This window comes from Pan paniscus, chromosome Y (assembly GCF_029289425.2).
Source record: "Pan paniscus chromosome Y, NHGRI_mPanPan1-v2.0_pri, whole genome shotgun sequence".
Lineage (NCBI taxonomy): Eukaryota > Metazoa > Chordata > Mammalia > Primates > Hominidae > Pan > Pan paniscus.
Genome location: NC_073273.2, coordinates 17134674 through 17151130, shown reverse-complemented (window position 1 = coordinate 17151130; position 16457 = coordinate 17134674). Strand labels below are relative to the sequence as shown.

General features: G+C 39.1%; 1 pseudogene; it reads right to left on the bottom strand.

Moving 5' to 3' along the window:
• LOC134729855 (RNA-binding motif protein, Y chromosome, family 1 member B-like) overlaps nt 1-16214 on the bottom strand; it is a 314093-nt pseudogene extending 297879 nt beyond the window's left edge.
• Between the last annotated feature and the right edge of the window lie 243 nt (nt 16215-16457).

The window sequence follows — 16457 nt, the reverse complement described above, 5'->3', positions numbered from 1 at the left end:
ATGAGACACTTATCACTTAGTCAGGTGGGAGCTCAGAAACAGGCCGGTGACAGCCAGTTCCAGTGCTTCATGTGCGCACACAAGCTTCTCCCCACGCATCCTCTCCAGGATGCCTCACCTGGGCGGATAGGAAGCAAGGCACACAGCATCCTAAGCTTATGGTCATGAGTGGACCCAGAGGGGGGTCTCCAGTATCACTGGTCCCAGGAGAGGCAGGCATGCATGGTCTCTTCAAGACAGGGGTAAAATGCATAAGCCCAACTCTCCACCCAGTGGGTGTCTTGCCCTGATGATGTCAGCCATGGCAGATACAGCTCTTCCACCTATATTGCAGATCCACAGGCTTAAAACATCCCCCCGGCATTCTCCGGGAATGGTCCCTGGACTCTGGACCAGCCAGTGCCCCAGGACTGTTCCTTCCCAGCCGCCAAGCTCATGGGAGGCTCAGTGGGGACTCTCCTCCTAGTACATGGCCACCCACAGGCACTGTCAACAACCCAGGGCCCTTCTACATTCCGGGGTCCTGCCACCTTACCCAGCAGCGGGATAATGGGAAGGGAAAGAGCTGGAACAGACAGAGTGGAGGCCACAAGCCTCACACTCCTGCATGGCAAGTGAAGGGGGGGGATCCTTTTCAGCCCAGGGAGCTGCTTCCTGAACATACCTGGAAGCCCAGCACAAGCTGAGAGATTCATTCCACTATAGCTGGGCATGGGGGATTTCAATGTGTGCCGGAGCCCTGGATCCTAGTCGCCCTACCAGGTGTACTTCTCCTCCAGGTCACATTATGTTCACAACCTCTTTAACCCAGATGGACTCCTTGTCCTCACTACATGGTGTTGGCTGTAAGGGTTACTTCTGGTGCCCCAGCTGCTGTTTCAAGGTGCAGAGATGGACCAGCAGACCCCTGAGTCCTTGTCCTCCTGTCCAAGTAATACCCATAGAAATAGTAAAATAGTGGCACATCAGACCTCTTGACATTTTTAAGGCTGACATATTTACAAGCATTTCATCCAGATATTTATGAGTTTATCTCATTTATTTTATTTATTTATAGCTGTCATTTCAAAATCTATTTTTGCTTGAGAGTTATTTATACATGTAACCAAATGTTCAGAGCTATGACATATAGGTTTCAAGGTTAAAAGTCTGTATCTGCTATTGTGTTGGGTAAAACCCATCCAGCACTTATAAAAATAATTATTGATTAGGCATGGCCACTGTAGTGGTCTAAAACACACTTTGAAATTCTTCTCAAACTCATTTGAAAATATTCCTGATGTAACTGAACATAGTACTTGCTTCTAATGCTTTCTAATAGAAAACACAGCAAGCATTTTCTAGATACTGGGCCACCTCTGGCCTAGGCTAGAAAAGGTGACACAGCTGTGCCTAAGTCTCCTGCTCTCATGGGGACAAACCCCTTAGGAGAGCCCTGGACCAGTACATCACGAAGTCTAACACCCTGATAACACTATACAGAAGGGACATGCCATGGAAAGACTCATAGAAATAGGAGATGCCCAAGGATCTCAGCATTCCAGCCCCAGCTATTTGAGTCATGCTAGCCATGGCACCAGGGAGACAGGAAGACAACTGACAATGTCCCCATCCTGAGCCATCACTAGACTGCATCCTCCTGAGTGCCCCTGAACCACAATCATTTGGCTGAGAGACTATGGAAGATTGCAGAGACTGAGAGTTAGTAAATTATAATGATTGTTTTAAGCCATTACATTTTAGATAATTTTGAAAAGCTCTTTAGACTCCTAGAAAAACTGAGTTGTCTACTGATTTGAATAATTGTGGAGAGCTTTAAAGGCCAATGTCACGAATGCTAATACCCTGGAAAAGTCAAACCATCAAGACTCTTCAAAACACAACAGATCTTTAATGTCCCTTTGCTATGGCTGGAGAATAACCTAACATGTATCTGATAGACCTTTTGGAAAGCCTCTGTTCACATCTCTCGGCCTGGTATGGGTCAACTCTGGTCTGGTTTAATTCTAGGCAACTGCAGCAGCTCACCTTTCATTTTAGGTCGTGGCCTACACTGATTTTTTGATCACTGACTGTGTCTGTGTCTGTGCGTGTATGTTTTGTGTGTTACCATACTTTATCCGAAAGACCTAAATAATAGTGTTATAGTTTTTTTATGAACATAAAGCATTCCAGGAAGACAATATTGCTTATCTACTGAGCTTTAAAACAGATACCAGGCAGGGCACAGAGGCTCACAGGTGCGTTCCCAGCAGTTTGGCAGGCCAAGGTGGGCAGATTTCTTGATGTCAGGAGTTTGAGACGAGCCTGGACAACATGGCAAGATCTCATGTCTAATATCATATGAAAGCTAGCCAGCCTTGGTGGCCCATGCATATTATCCCAAACCCTGGGGACAGAGTTTGCCCTGTATTAAGATTATGCCACTGTGCTCCAGCCTGGGCACCAGAGTGAGACTCTGTCTCAGAAATAAAAACAAATAATAAAATACTAAAATAGATAGGAGAGATCACTGAAGAGAGAAATGAATAAAACTGGGTGGGTATTGTGGCTTATGCCTGGAATCCCAGCACTTTGAGAGTCTGAGGTGGGTGGATCACTTGAGGACAGGAGTTCAAGACCAGCCTGAGCAAATATTGTGAAAACCGGTCTCTACTAAAAATACAAAAAAGGAAAAATAGATAGGATCGGTGTCATATGCCTGCAGTGGCAGCTGCTCAGGAGGCTGTGACTGGACAATTGCTTGAACCCAGGATGGGGAGGTTGTAGTGAGCTGAGATCATGCCACTGCACACCAGCCTAGGCAACAGAGCAGAATTCTGTCTTCAAAAAAAATCAAAGAGAGAAAAAGAGAGAGGGAGGAAGGAAGGAAGGAAGGAAGAAGGGAAGGAACGAAGGTTGGAGGGAGGGAGGGAATAAGGAAGGGAGAGAAGAGAGAATGAAAGGTATAAAACCAACAGGAAATGAATAAAAATAAAAACTTGCCATTTTGCCCATTATCCACATGAATTTTTGAACTATGTTTAAAATAATATTTAGGTCTCTAGTCGACTAACTGAAAGTTTAAAATAAGCTAGTGTATATTGTCAAAATTACTCATGTAACTATGGTATTAACTAACATTCTTGTAGTTTTCAACAACCAAATCAAATTAATGTTTATCATCAAATCACATACTAGTGAGTGCAGGGTAGTCTGTTATGCTGCCTAATCTACACTAAATTAAAAATGAAATCAAATCTGCAAAAGGCTTTACAGTTACTATTACCAGGAAAGACTGTTTTGTTTCCTGACTTGTGGAGGGTTTTATTTCCACAGTGTTGAGGGCTCTGGCAGAAAGCCTTCTTGGTCCAAACTCACCACTTATCATCACAGTATTTATGTGTCAGGCATTAAGGGGAATGAGCATCCAATCCCACTGCTTTTCTGCATTGGTTCCCATGCACAAGCAAATGTGCTGTGTTAGTGACTATCAAATATTCTTACATTTGATCAAGGAAATTTGTGTTTTCCAAACTGTAAAACAAAAATATTACTATCAGTTGTATTTTTATTATTTATTTACTTAGAGGCAGGGTGTTGCTCTGTCATCAGGGTGAATCATACATCACTGTAGTATCAGACTTTTGGGCTCAGAGGCTCCTCCAACAGCAGCCTCCCAAAGTACTGAAATTACAGACCTAAGTCATTGCACTCAGCCTCAAGTTTAGGGATAAAGGCTAAGGAATATATTGTAAACTATGTAAATAAACATAATTGCATGCTCTCTAGAGAGCTGTAAGAAACCCCTGCAAAACTGCCATTGTGGACAAGGCTGCTGACAACAATGTAATGCAAGCAAAGGAGTGGGTCCTTCCCCACTGAGCCTTCAGATGATACCAGAGGCCAGCTTGGCATTTCCACTGCAGCTTTTTGAGAGAACATGAAACATAGGTGTGTGTGTTTGTGTGTGTGTGTGTGTGTGTAAGCATACATACAGAACCTGTTGAACAAACTAGGATCACCCACACAATGGAATATGATGTAGCTTTTTGTAGATCTGGTAGAATTCTTCCAAATCTATCAGTTTCTGGGCTTTTTTTTTTTTTGGCTGGTTGGTCACTTATTACTAATGATTCCATTTTGGAAATTGAAATTGGACAGGTTGGAGCTGAGACTGTGTCCACTTACATTCTCTTGTGGAACACAGAATGGCATGCTTGTAATTTTGGCTGTGATGGTTACTGGAAGGTCTCTGCACAGATAGGCTAGCTTTCTGCCAGCAGCAAGAGGGCCTAGGACTGACAATCAGCTCCCTTGATATCTGCTGTTGAACAGTGGGAAGGGCTGGAGCTGAGACTGGGATTCTCTGTTTCTGAATAAAGTCGTGTGCTCTAGAGATTCTAATGCCCCAGTGATTTCCATTAGATATATCAGAAGTGATCTTCCTTCCAGGGGTACCAAGGCTTATTATATAAACGACTTGCCCACTGTGTCCAGGTAGGGCCAGAAACTTCATCCTTCACTACTAAATTGCCTCTGCTTTTCAGCCTGGGGATGGGTGGAGCACACAGGGCTAGGATGGTCAAAAGTATGGCAGCTGGGATTGGGTGGGGTCACATGCCCCTTCTGTGGATAATCACCAAGCTGCCTCTTTGTCACAGCCTTGGAATTTTGCAGAGAAAATCACTGTGGGATTTGGCAGTTAGTCAGTGATTTGAGCCTGGCAGACCCATCAACCATGGTTCGTTGCTGCAGAATGATGCTGTTGCTTCCTTTCTCTGACAGTGCACCTCTGCTGGCTGGAATGCAAAGCCACTGGTAAGATTACTGTTATGATCCCTGTAAGCCCCATCCATGTACTTTGTTTCTAACTGACCCCAGTTGTCTGATACCCGCAATGTTTCCCACAGGGTAAGACTAGAGAGAACATCACATGAAGAACTGCAAAATGGAAAAGAAAAGGCTGAATGTACACCTTCAACTCTCTCCTCCCTGAAGAAACTGTGAGTCCAGGGAAATTTTTTGTATGCAACACTATGCTGGCTTGGAGAGGAGAAAAGTATCACATTAAAACTGTTATTTTATCCTATTTGTGTGGCTATTCTTAGTTCTACAGTTGAAGAAGGTGTCTCAGATTCAATCGCAAGTTATGGAATCATTCACTAAGGTGTCCTTACCTAAGGAGAGTTGTGAGTTAAGGTTTTTGTTTTTCAGAGAGGGAGGGAGTTAGTAGAATCACAGAATGCCTATTGTGTCACATCAGACCCCAGAAACAGGCAAGTTGAAAGACTGTTCCAGGCTGAGCACAGTGGCTCACACATGTAACCCCAGAACTTTGGGAAGCTGAGGTGAGCATATCACGAGGTCAGGAGGTGAAGACCATCCTGCCTAACCGGGTGAAATCCCCTGTCTACTAAACATACACACACACACACACACACACACACACACACACACACACACAAATAGCCAGGCCTGGTGGCATGTGCCTGTAGTACCAGCTACTTGGAATGTTGAGGCAGGAGTATCTCTTGAACCCAGGAGATAGAGGTCAAAGTGAGCTGACATCACGCCACTGCACTCCAACCTGGGTAACAAAGTGAGTCTCAATCTCAAAAAAAAAAAAAAAAAAAAATAGCGATCCTAAGGGAGGAGGAGTTTAAAAGGTTGGGGTGCTTCCATGGAGAAGCCGAAAGCTAGAGCAAGCCAAGGGTTGGATTTAAGGAAGAGCTCACGGGACCATTGAAAACCACCTCTTTGTCCTCTATGGAATGAAGGAAATAGTGAATTCTGAGCTCCACTCCTTACTGACATAGGCAAGTTATCAACCAGAGATACATGTCTTAATCTGTTTGTGTTCCTAAAAAAGACTATGAGACTGGGAAATTTATAAAGAAAAGAACTTTCATTGGATCCTGGTTCTGCAGGCTGTAAAAGATGTGTGGTGCCAGCATCTGCATCTGGTGAGAGCCTCACCAGGCTTCCACTCAGGATGGAACAGAAAAGGAAAACAGTCACGTCATGTGTGGAGAGAAGAGAAGGGGAGAGAGAGAAGAGGAGAAGGTATAAGGCTCTTTTCAACAAACTACTTGGATGTGATCTAGACTGTGGCAATAATACGGTGGAAAACTCACTTATTAACCATTGCAAGGCAGCCAGGCCATTTGTGAGGGATCCATCCCCATGACCCAAACAAACACCTCCCACTAGGTGTCATTTACAGTGTGGAGGACCATATTTCAACCTGAGACCTGGAGGAAAAAATGTCCAAACTACATCAATAGGCAAGTTTAAAAATCATGCAGAGTTATTGTAAAACAATCCTTTTTCCTCTTTAGAATCCTGGAACTACAAAATGCTGGGATTCATTACCTTCCAGAGATTGGTAAGTTAGTGTGCAAACTCTTAGGCAGCATACCTGAGAAGTCAAGGCCATAGTTGAGTAGTTCGACTTCTTGGAAGGAAAATTTAGAAGCTCAGTATATTGCTAGAGTGAGTGATGATGAAGACTGATGAGAAATGCCTATGTGCCTGCTCTCAGAGGACCTTGACAGATCCAAAAGTCAAAATTAGAAACAAGATACCTGGGCAAAAGCTATAAAAGTCAAGATAAGGCTGGGTGCAGGCTCACGCCTGTAATCCCAGCTCTTTGGCAGGATGAGGAAGGTGGATGAGCTGAGGTCAGGAGTTTGAGACCAGCCTGACCAACATTGTGAAAACTTGTCTCTACTAAGAAATACAAAAGTTAGCCTGGCATGGTCACAGATGCCAGGAGGCTGAGACAGGGGAATATCCGTTACTCAGGAGGCTGAGACAGGGGAACCACTTGAGCCTGGGAGGCAGAGTTTTCAGTGAGCCGAGATCATGCTATTGCACTCCAGCCTGTGCAGCAGAGCAAGACTCCATCTCAAAATAAAAAAGAAGAAAAAAAGTCAAGACGTTAGATGTACAATCTAAGATCTTCGAGGAACAAGGTGGGAGCTGAGCTTTCTTGACTGCTTAAGATTCAGTAAACCAGGAGGAAACAGTTTTAGAAGTGCTTGAATGTCTACTTAAATCCCTCTTTTATCTTGGAGGTCCTAGGAGAGCTTTGAATGCCAATCTGTGCTAGAATCCAGAGATAGGCAATCATTTCGTTAAGAAGCAGCTGTTAACAGTTGGGGCATTACGTATGTGGCTTAACACTTCAGTCCTCTTAGAGAAGCTGTGAAATAACAGTTCTCTATTGACTCTAGGGTCATGTGTCAGCCACAAATTCTAGAACAAGATCATGATTCAGTTTTTCTTACTTCTTTTTAAGTGAGTATTTTCATAATCCTATGTGCAAGAGTATCTCAACTAGTTTCTGAGTTTATCTCATAGGGAATTGATGTGGGTGTGGCTTTTTATTTGTTGCGTTTGTGGATGGAGGAACAAATTAGAGCCTCCTATTTTATCACCTTGTTGGAGATACCCTTTTAATTTTTTACTTATTTAAAAAAATTTGTACATAACAGTTGTAGATACTTTTGGCATACATGCGATATTTTGATACAAGCAATGTGTACTGGTAAGGAAGGGATCAAAGAGGGAATGGGGGTGGGTTCAATTATAGTTGCTTAGAAGGAATAAGATCTAGTGTTCAGTAGCACAAGATGAGTACATTTAATAATGGTTTATTATATATCTCAAAAGAATTAATAGAGTGAAGGTGGAATGTCTCCCAGATTAGAGTGCATGGCACAATATCGGCTCAATGCAGCCTCAGCCTTCCAGGTTTACACGATTCTCCTGCCTGAGCCTCCCAATTAATTGTAACACACTACAGGTGTGTGCCACCACACCGGGCTAATTTTTATATTTTTGCTAGAGAAGGGATTTCATGGTGTTGGCCAGCCTGGTTTTCAACTCCTGACCTAAAGGTATCTGCAAGCCTCAGCTTCCCAAGTGTTGGAATTAAAGACCTGAGTCATCACACCTGGACAATAAGATACACAAGACTAGGGAGTTGTATCTTTTCACTTCACCCTCACAATCCTATGTTATAGGTGAATGAAAACACAACTTCATAACATGAATAATTCACTTAAAAATCGAAGTTGGTAACTTCTCCCTTTAAAATTATTTGCACCCTTACCTTATAAAAAGTGATGATCTTGTAAAATTTTCTCAAGAAAATACTCCTTCCTTGCAGATTAGTCTGTTAATTGTAAAAATTATGGACTGCAAAACTTCAGGAACTTCATGTGTTTCATTTCTTTAGGTGTATAATCAGGAAAAGTAATTGGTTTAGTTATTTAGGTCCAAATCTTTTTATTTTTAACATTCGATGATTTCTTAAACCTTTAAGCAATCCCGTCTGAAACTTTATGCAGTTATGTTTTATACACTTCATTGTCCCAAAAGTGTGAGGTTTAAAGCATTTCCATTCATATCATCAATTAAATCTGATAGGCTGAGAGTGGTGGCTCATGCCTGTAATTTTAGGATTACACTTTGGGAGTCCAAGGAGGATGGATCAGGATTTTAAAGAGTGGCCTGGCAAACATGGTGAAATGCATTCTGTACTAAAAATACGAAAAATTAGCCAGCTGTGGTGCATACTTATCTAATACCAGTTACTCAGGACGCTGAGGCAGAAGAAGAGCTTGACCCAGAAGGCGGAGTTTGCAGTAAGCCAAGACGGAGCCACTGCATCCCAGCTTGGGCGACAAAGCTACATTTCATCTCAAAAAAAAAAAAAAAAAACTGATAAAATCCCAACCATTCTAAATTATTCCTATTTGTAAGAACTTATTACTAAACTGTTATAACAACCACTGCCAAAACTTTCAAGAAAAAATTATCATGAGTACCACCCAAGACAAAACACCTACTTTCCACTATTTAAACTACGAACATTTAATTTCATTATGCTATGCACTTCAGAAACTTAGCTAGTTCAGTTTTGATTTAGGTAAAAAAAAAAAAACAAAAAAGGTTTCATTATCATATCCTCTTTCAGTCACAGAACGCTTCAAGTAGAATGTTCCAGATGTTTTAAACTTTAGTATCAACCACATCTATTTATTTCCTTTGACCTGTACTATTCCTCTAAAAGATAAACGTTTTATGGTGAGGCAGACAGTTTTGTAGTCTTTCTGAAGGCTTCTCAAACATTTTAAGCTTGTAAGTTTTTAAAGAGAAACAGCCTAATTAGAAAACTTGCGCCTCTTGCAAGGGAGATGTAACATATGCCTAATTTTGTATCTATTTATGTTCAAAGAAACAAAGGAAAATGTTCAGCAAACAACAGAATTTACTCTCCTATTGAATTTGCTTTTAAGCATGTGCAGCTAACCAATAACATCAGGAATTTTCTATTACTGTAAAATTTTATTCTGAACATTTTAATGTAGATATTACTTCTAAACAGATAGTTTTCAAATAGCATTAACAAGTATGAAATTACTTTGAAGAAAATTCCTTTTCCTTTGAATACCTCAAAACCTTCATGGAGGAAGTTAGTATCTACCTGTCTCCACAAAGCCCATATGCTTCTTTTAGTAATATGCAGGTAACAATGCAGAAATAACATTTCAATTTTTGATTTGCAAACAAGGTTTGGTATGCAATAACTATTATTTGGAATACTTGCTTTAATATCTGCTTCAGTCTCCTTTTCAGATCGACTTTCCCGACCATCTACTGTAGATGCCACATAACTTCACTTACCATATGCTTCACGACGAGCAGGGTGAACCCTACCCAGAGAAGGTGGATTCCTTTGGTCTTTTCTGCCAGTGTGCTCATGACCACAAAAGCAAAAATCACCGCAGCTTCTTGAGTAACTTTCTTGACTTCTGCCATATCTATCTCGTGTATTGTTATAATCAGAGTGGCTGCTTCCACCATAAGACATCCGAGGCCCTCTTGCAGGTGGTGCACCATGAGAGGTCCCTGCAGGGTTGATAAAATAATATGTTGGACTATATTTAAACACTTTTACTGCCACCACTAAAGGATGAATTAGTTAAAGTGCTATTTGGAAATATCTGCTTTCCTCTGCCCTTGTTGACAGGATAGATATTAATTAAGCCTGCATTGGTCAGAAGGTTTTATTTAAAAGAAGTGTAGGAGTAGTATTTTGAAGCTTAACAAATTTAATTCTGAAGTAAACGTTGAGTCACTTTTTCTGCACATGAAGTTCTCTCCTTCATATCGTTCCCTACGTTTTATACTGTTAGACTACTCAATATTTAAATATGTTATATTGTCCTTTATAATTTTCCTGAGAATTTCATTAAAATAATGATCTGGACTATTACACAAAATTCTTTAATTTAAAAATCCATCCTGGACTCTTACCATATCCCTGAAATTCATTTTTGTAAGAACTTCCACTTGCACAATCAGAATGATCTCTACCACAGGTTTTGTCGTAGCCACCACTATCACTAAATTGAAAAAAATTTTTTTAATGTCAGAATAAACAATTTAAGAAATCTATTTGATAAATCCAGATAATGTTATAGTACCTATATCCTCTAGAGGAATGTTCATCCCGACTAGATTGACCATTATCATGGTATGCATAGCCTCTAGATGGTGGAGCATAATCCCTGGTTTCTTGGGAGCTTGGATGATTTCTGTGTGAGTAAGTTTAAGCAACAAATTTTAAATTTTCAACTTCTACTATCCAACATATAACTAAATTACAACTTAAACACAATTAAATTGCCAAACATCTAAAAAGATATTTCTCCAAATAAAATAGGCAAATGCCCAAAAACACATGGAACAGATACTAATAATCAGTGATTCATAAAATGCATTTCAAATCCAAAATGAGATTCCAGACTTCACACACACACACTAGAATGGCATTACATTTTAAAAAGCAGGAAGTAGCAAGTGTTTGAGAGTATGTAGATAAATTGGAACCCTAATACAATGTTAGCTGGAATGAATAACTTAAGAAATCTTTTTGACAAGTCCAGAAAAAGTTATAGTACCTATATCCTCTAGAGTGATGTTCATCCCGACTAGAATGACCATAATCATGATATGCATAGTCTCTAGATGGTGGAGCATAATCCCTAGTTCTCAGGAGCTTGGATGATTTCTGCGTGCATAAGTTTAAGCAACACATTTTAAATTTTCAACTTCTAGTATCCAAAACGTAACTAAGTTACAACTTAAACAAAATTAAAAGGTCCAAAACCTAAATGGATATTTCTTCAAATAAAATAGGCAAATGCCCAAAAAGCACATGAACAGATACTCACAATCAGTGATTCAGAAAATGCACTTCAAATCCAAAATGAGATACCATAATTCACACACACACACACACACACACACACACACACTGGAATGGCAATAAAAGCAGGAAATAGCAAGTGTTTGACAGGATGCAGATAAATTGGAACCCTGATACAATGCTAGTTGGAATGGAAAATGATGCAGCTACTATGGAGAAATGTAGTGGTTCCTCAAGAAAACAATATAATTATCATACTACCAAGCAATTCCACTCATATACACCCAGAATTGAATACGTGTACTCAAACAAATATGCGTGCATAGAAATACTGCGGTGGAAACAACCCAAATAAAATAATGAGTTAACAGCTTGTGGAAGGAGTGAAGTGCTATGATGTAAATGAACCTTCAGGACATCATGGAAAAGGAAAGGAGAGAGATACAAAAAGTCGTGTAGTGTTTGAGCCCATTAACATTAAATGTCCACAACAGTAAGTTCAGAGGCAGAACACTGACTGGTGTTTGCTAGCAGCTGAGGGAAGGGAGAAAATGGAAGGAACTGCTTAACTGGTAGTTGGAGTTTTATTTTGGCGTCATGAAAATGTTTTGGAACTCGATGGAGGTAGTTGTTGCATGACATAGAATGTATTAAATGTCACTTAACTGTTTACCTTATAATAATTAATTTTGTTATGTTTATTTCATCATCAAAACAAAAATAATCAACTTTTTAAAATTTTTTCCTTTACCCATCCTTAGCTGCATAACCGTCATCTCTTAGAGACATATGGTCATTTCTCCAGGAAGAGATTGGCTCTCTGAGTGGAGGACCTCCCTAATTCCCTCTTCCATATGATACGGGACCTTTAACATTAAAATGTTGGAACATTATGTAAAGAACACCTAATCTGAAACACTATTTTCTCTTCTCTCAAACAACTTTTTAAAATTATTTCTTCTATGACTCCATTCTTTGTTTCCTAAATTACTAGACAGTCATGACACTGTGAATATTTCTTATGGCTTTGGATAATCCCATGGCTCCCACAAGGCCAGTTCTTCTAACGAAGCTGAAGGCAAACATTAATTCTTAGGTAAAAGTTCATTTGTAATGGTTAAGAACTACTTAGTTACTATTTTCCTTTTCATATGAATTACTGATGACTACAAATGACATAGGGAAAACATGTAAAACCACCAAATCTTCACAATTTTAAAGTTTACATACATTGTCCTTTCTCAGCTGAGGAAGGTAAATTTTCCCACATAGTTCAATCTACCTCACAAACACAAATACTGCTACCTTTGAACGACTGCATGCTAAACTTTTACATGAAAGTTCTCCTTTCTCTCTAAGTGGTTGGCTCTATCTTAAATGTTGACAAATTAAAATGTACTGGTGAAAACTTTCTAATGATAGCCAAGATTTACTTTTACTGCAATAAACAACACTATTAAAGGGGTCATTACAACATCGTTGCTGTTTCAAAATAGAAAAAATTATCCTTTAATATACTCTTCACAGTGCTATTCCTTAAAGGTCAGCCTTTCACCTATGATATGTTCACTAGCTAATTTTCCAATGGAAATGTGTTGGCTTGGGTATCCTGAAGTCAATAAATACCTGACTTCACCAATACTCTACTTATGAAATGTAAAATTGAAAATGTCAGTTTTTAATTTCCTCCATATTAGGATGGAGGACTAAGTAAGAATTTTAATTTGTTCTGCTTACTTTCTTTGCTGAAAACTTCTGTTTCTTGTCTTGCTTTCTTCTGTTCAGTCTGCAATCTTACAATTGTCCTTCTCAAAAATATTACTTCTATTCAATCCTACTGCTCATATCATGTTGCTTAGTACTAAATTCTCTCCTCAAATAATTTCCAACCTTACACTAAGGATATTGTGTTAATGTTTAAACATCCTAGAACAATCTTAATTATTGATTTACAGTTCAGCTAATAACTCGATTTAAAAATTACATGGATTCTGTTATTTGGGGGAAGATCTTAAATCCCTTACAAGACCTCTTGCAGCCACGTCGCCCATTGTTTCTACCTTGAAACTTCTTTTTTTATTTCTGGGCCCAAAATATTTGCCCAGATTTGCTCATGGCTGCTTCCTCCCCAGTGTTCCAAAGTCATCCAAAATTCCTTAAACTCTTTATTCACCTTGAAAATCTAAGAACCTCCTTTATTGGCCTTCTCAACATTTATGTGCACATAACATTCGTATTTATTTTTACACAACAAAATATGTGAGATTAAGTAGTTTAGAAATAACATTGGCTGGGTGTGGTGTCTCACACCAGTAATCCCAACACTTTGGGAGGCCGAGGCAGGTGGTTCATGAGAGGAAGAGATAGAGACCATCCTGGCCAACAGGGTGAAACCCTCTCTCGCTCAAAGTAGCAAAATTAGGTGGGCATGGTGGCGTGGCCTGTAGGCAGGAGAATCAGTTGAACCCAGGAGGCAGAGGTTGCAGTGAGCCAAGATCGACCCACTGCAATCCAGCCTGTTGACACAGTGAGACTCCGTCTTAAAAAACAAACAGACAAAAACTCTACACAAATTACCTGCTCTTTTGCTTGAAAACTAGGGGGAAAAAGGAAATTATCATAGATTACTATACAGAAGTCAAAATTATCTCCAGAGTTACCACAAAGCCATGAACCAAAAGCTACTCTTGGTTTCTACCACAGCTTGAAATACTAATTTATAAGAGTGAATAAAAATGTGCTTTCTGCTATGTGCCAGGAAATGTGCTAGATGTAACAGAAATAAAAGCAACTAGGAAGACTTAAATATGCACTATATACAATTTCACAATCAATAGATTCATACATGGTACAGCAAGTACAAAATACCTACAATACGCAATGAGGAAGAAAATATGAAATCTAAGTGGTTTTTGAAACATAAATTGATATTTTTGAGACACACACGGGGAAGGATAATTCTTAAGAAGTCCAAAAAAGCATTTTGGGGATAGCATAAAGAGGAACAGAGGCTAAAAACAGATTGAGATAATGTTATTTATCATTTTTTTTAATTTGCTATATTTTTTTGCTATAGAGTCTTGCTCTGTTGCCAGCCTGAAGGGCAGTGGCATGATCTCAGCTCACTACAACCTCCGCCTCACAGGTTCAACTGATTCCCCTGCCTCGGCCTACCAAGTAGCTGCAGCTACAGGCACACACCACCACTCCCGGTGGATTTTTTGTATTTTAGTAGAGGCAGGGTTTCACCATGTTGGCCATGATGGTTTCATTCTCCTGACATCATGATATGCCTGCCTTGGCCTCCCAAAGTGCTGGGATTACAGGCTTTAATAAAAAGTGCACATAAATACAATGGCGCCTTAGCACCATCTCCCACAACTTGCCCAAATTTCAGACATGTCCGACAGTTAAAGGTAGAATCCTCAAGAAAAATCAATGAGTTTAACAAAAATGAATTTCTTAAAAGGACTAATATCACACTGCTCCCACCAAGCCCAGCCTGATTAGGATCATGTTATAAAGCAAAAAAGTTCTGAAGGGCCCAGAATGGAATGAACTTGACACAATGTAAAGGAATTCAACAGTTAACAGAACTACATAAAAGTTTAAAGCTTTAGTAAATACACAATCCGTAGATTTAAGACTCAATAGGACAACAGACCAATGTTTGGATCAAAACAAATCCTCAAACACACTGGGGAAATGAGTAATTAGGTATTCATGTTACATATATCACTCTGGTGACAGGAAAAAAACGTCCTCAGGAGAAAAGAGCAAGGATGGGGAAAAAATGCCAGTTACTTCTTGTGTTATCCAACTTCAATGTTCTCCTATTTTTTTCTATTTTCAAGTACTTAACACTTCCTTAAATGTAAAGGTCTTATTTAAACCCACTTTCTCAAAAATATATTTTCAGAAAATGGGAGAGAATCTTTCCTTCTTGTGAGTCTGTCTAGATGTCTATCCACAGTTTGTCTGTGCTCTAGAAGTATTTCCATGAATTGGAAGTAATTGCGTTAATGGCATGTAATAAAGGTTGACTTATTCCTTTCATGTACATGAGGGTCCCTTATAAGTTTTAAAGCTCTTCAAAACCTTTGAAGATCTATTTACACTCATATTGAAATACAAACATAGAAAAAGGTTACCATATATTAATTTATATAAGGTTAATTCCAATACCCTTCCAACTACAGTTGAATGTATATGGCACAAAGAAGAGGATGTCTTCATATGGCATTCTACTATCTTCAAAAGTTACGTAATTCTAAAAAGACCTAGAAATACTGTTAACTGAAGAAGAGAGTTAGAATATTATTAATGAGGGACTCTACCTCTCCATTCATATCTTTGGCAGTATTCTTAGCATCTGCAGGGTTCTCAAAAGTAATAAATGCAAAGCCTCTGGATTTGCTGGTTCGATCCTTTATCAAAAGAACTAAAATATATGAAAACATTTTACATTGATATAATGGACTCGTCAAGGTACTAACCATCTAAAAGTTACATCAAATCAAAAATAATTGCATTTCCCATCACTAGTATTATACTTGATACTGGTCACCCCTATAGTCAGCCTATTTTGTTCCAGTTTGTTCCCTAACTCCACAACACGTTTAGTTTTCCTTATTTTCGTTTCTAAGTAGTAGGTGATCCTTACCACAGATCCTTAACCTGCTACTATGAGAATTTTCCAAATATCAAATAGATAACTTCAAAATAAGAGTTTAAAAACAATAAGGCATTTTAATGTAGGTATACAATGAACTTTGAAAAAACATGTTTTTTCAAAACATATATATAACAGACATATTTTAAATATACATATTGAAATATACATATGAAAATACACACACACACACACACACACACACACGCACACACGGTTTTAAGGGTTACCTTCTGATATGGGACCATGTTTCTCAAATACTGCTTTAAGCATCTTTTCATTGGTTTCCCTATTGAGGCCACCAATGAAAAGCTTGCCCGGATGATCTGCTTCTACCATTGTGCTGCAAATGGTCAAAGAAAAATCTATATTTAGATAAAAATAAATAAGCTAAAAAGATAAAATTTTATTACGTACCGTGTTGAAAACTCAAGTGAAATTCCCTTTCAGAGCCTGACATCTTTTTTAGTACTTCTTACTTTAAATACAAAAATCAATTCAAGATGGATTAAAGACTTAAACGTTAGACCTAAAACCATAAAAACCCTAGAAGAAAACCTAGGCAATACCATTCAGGACATA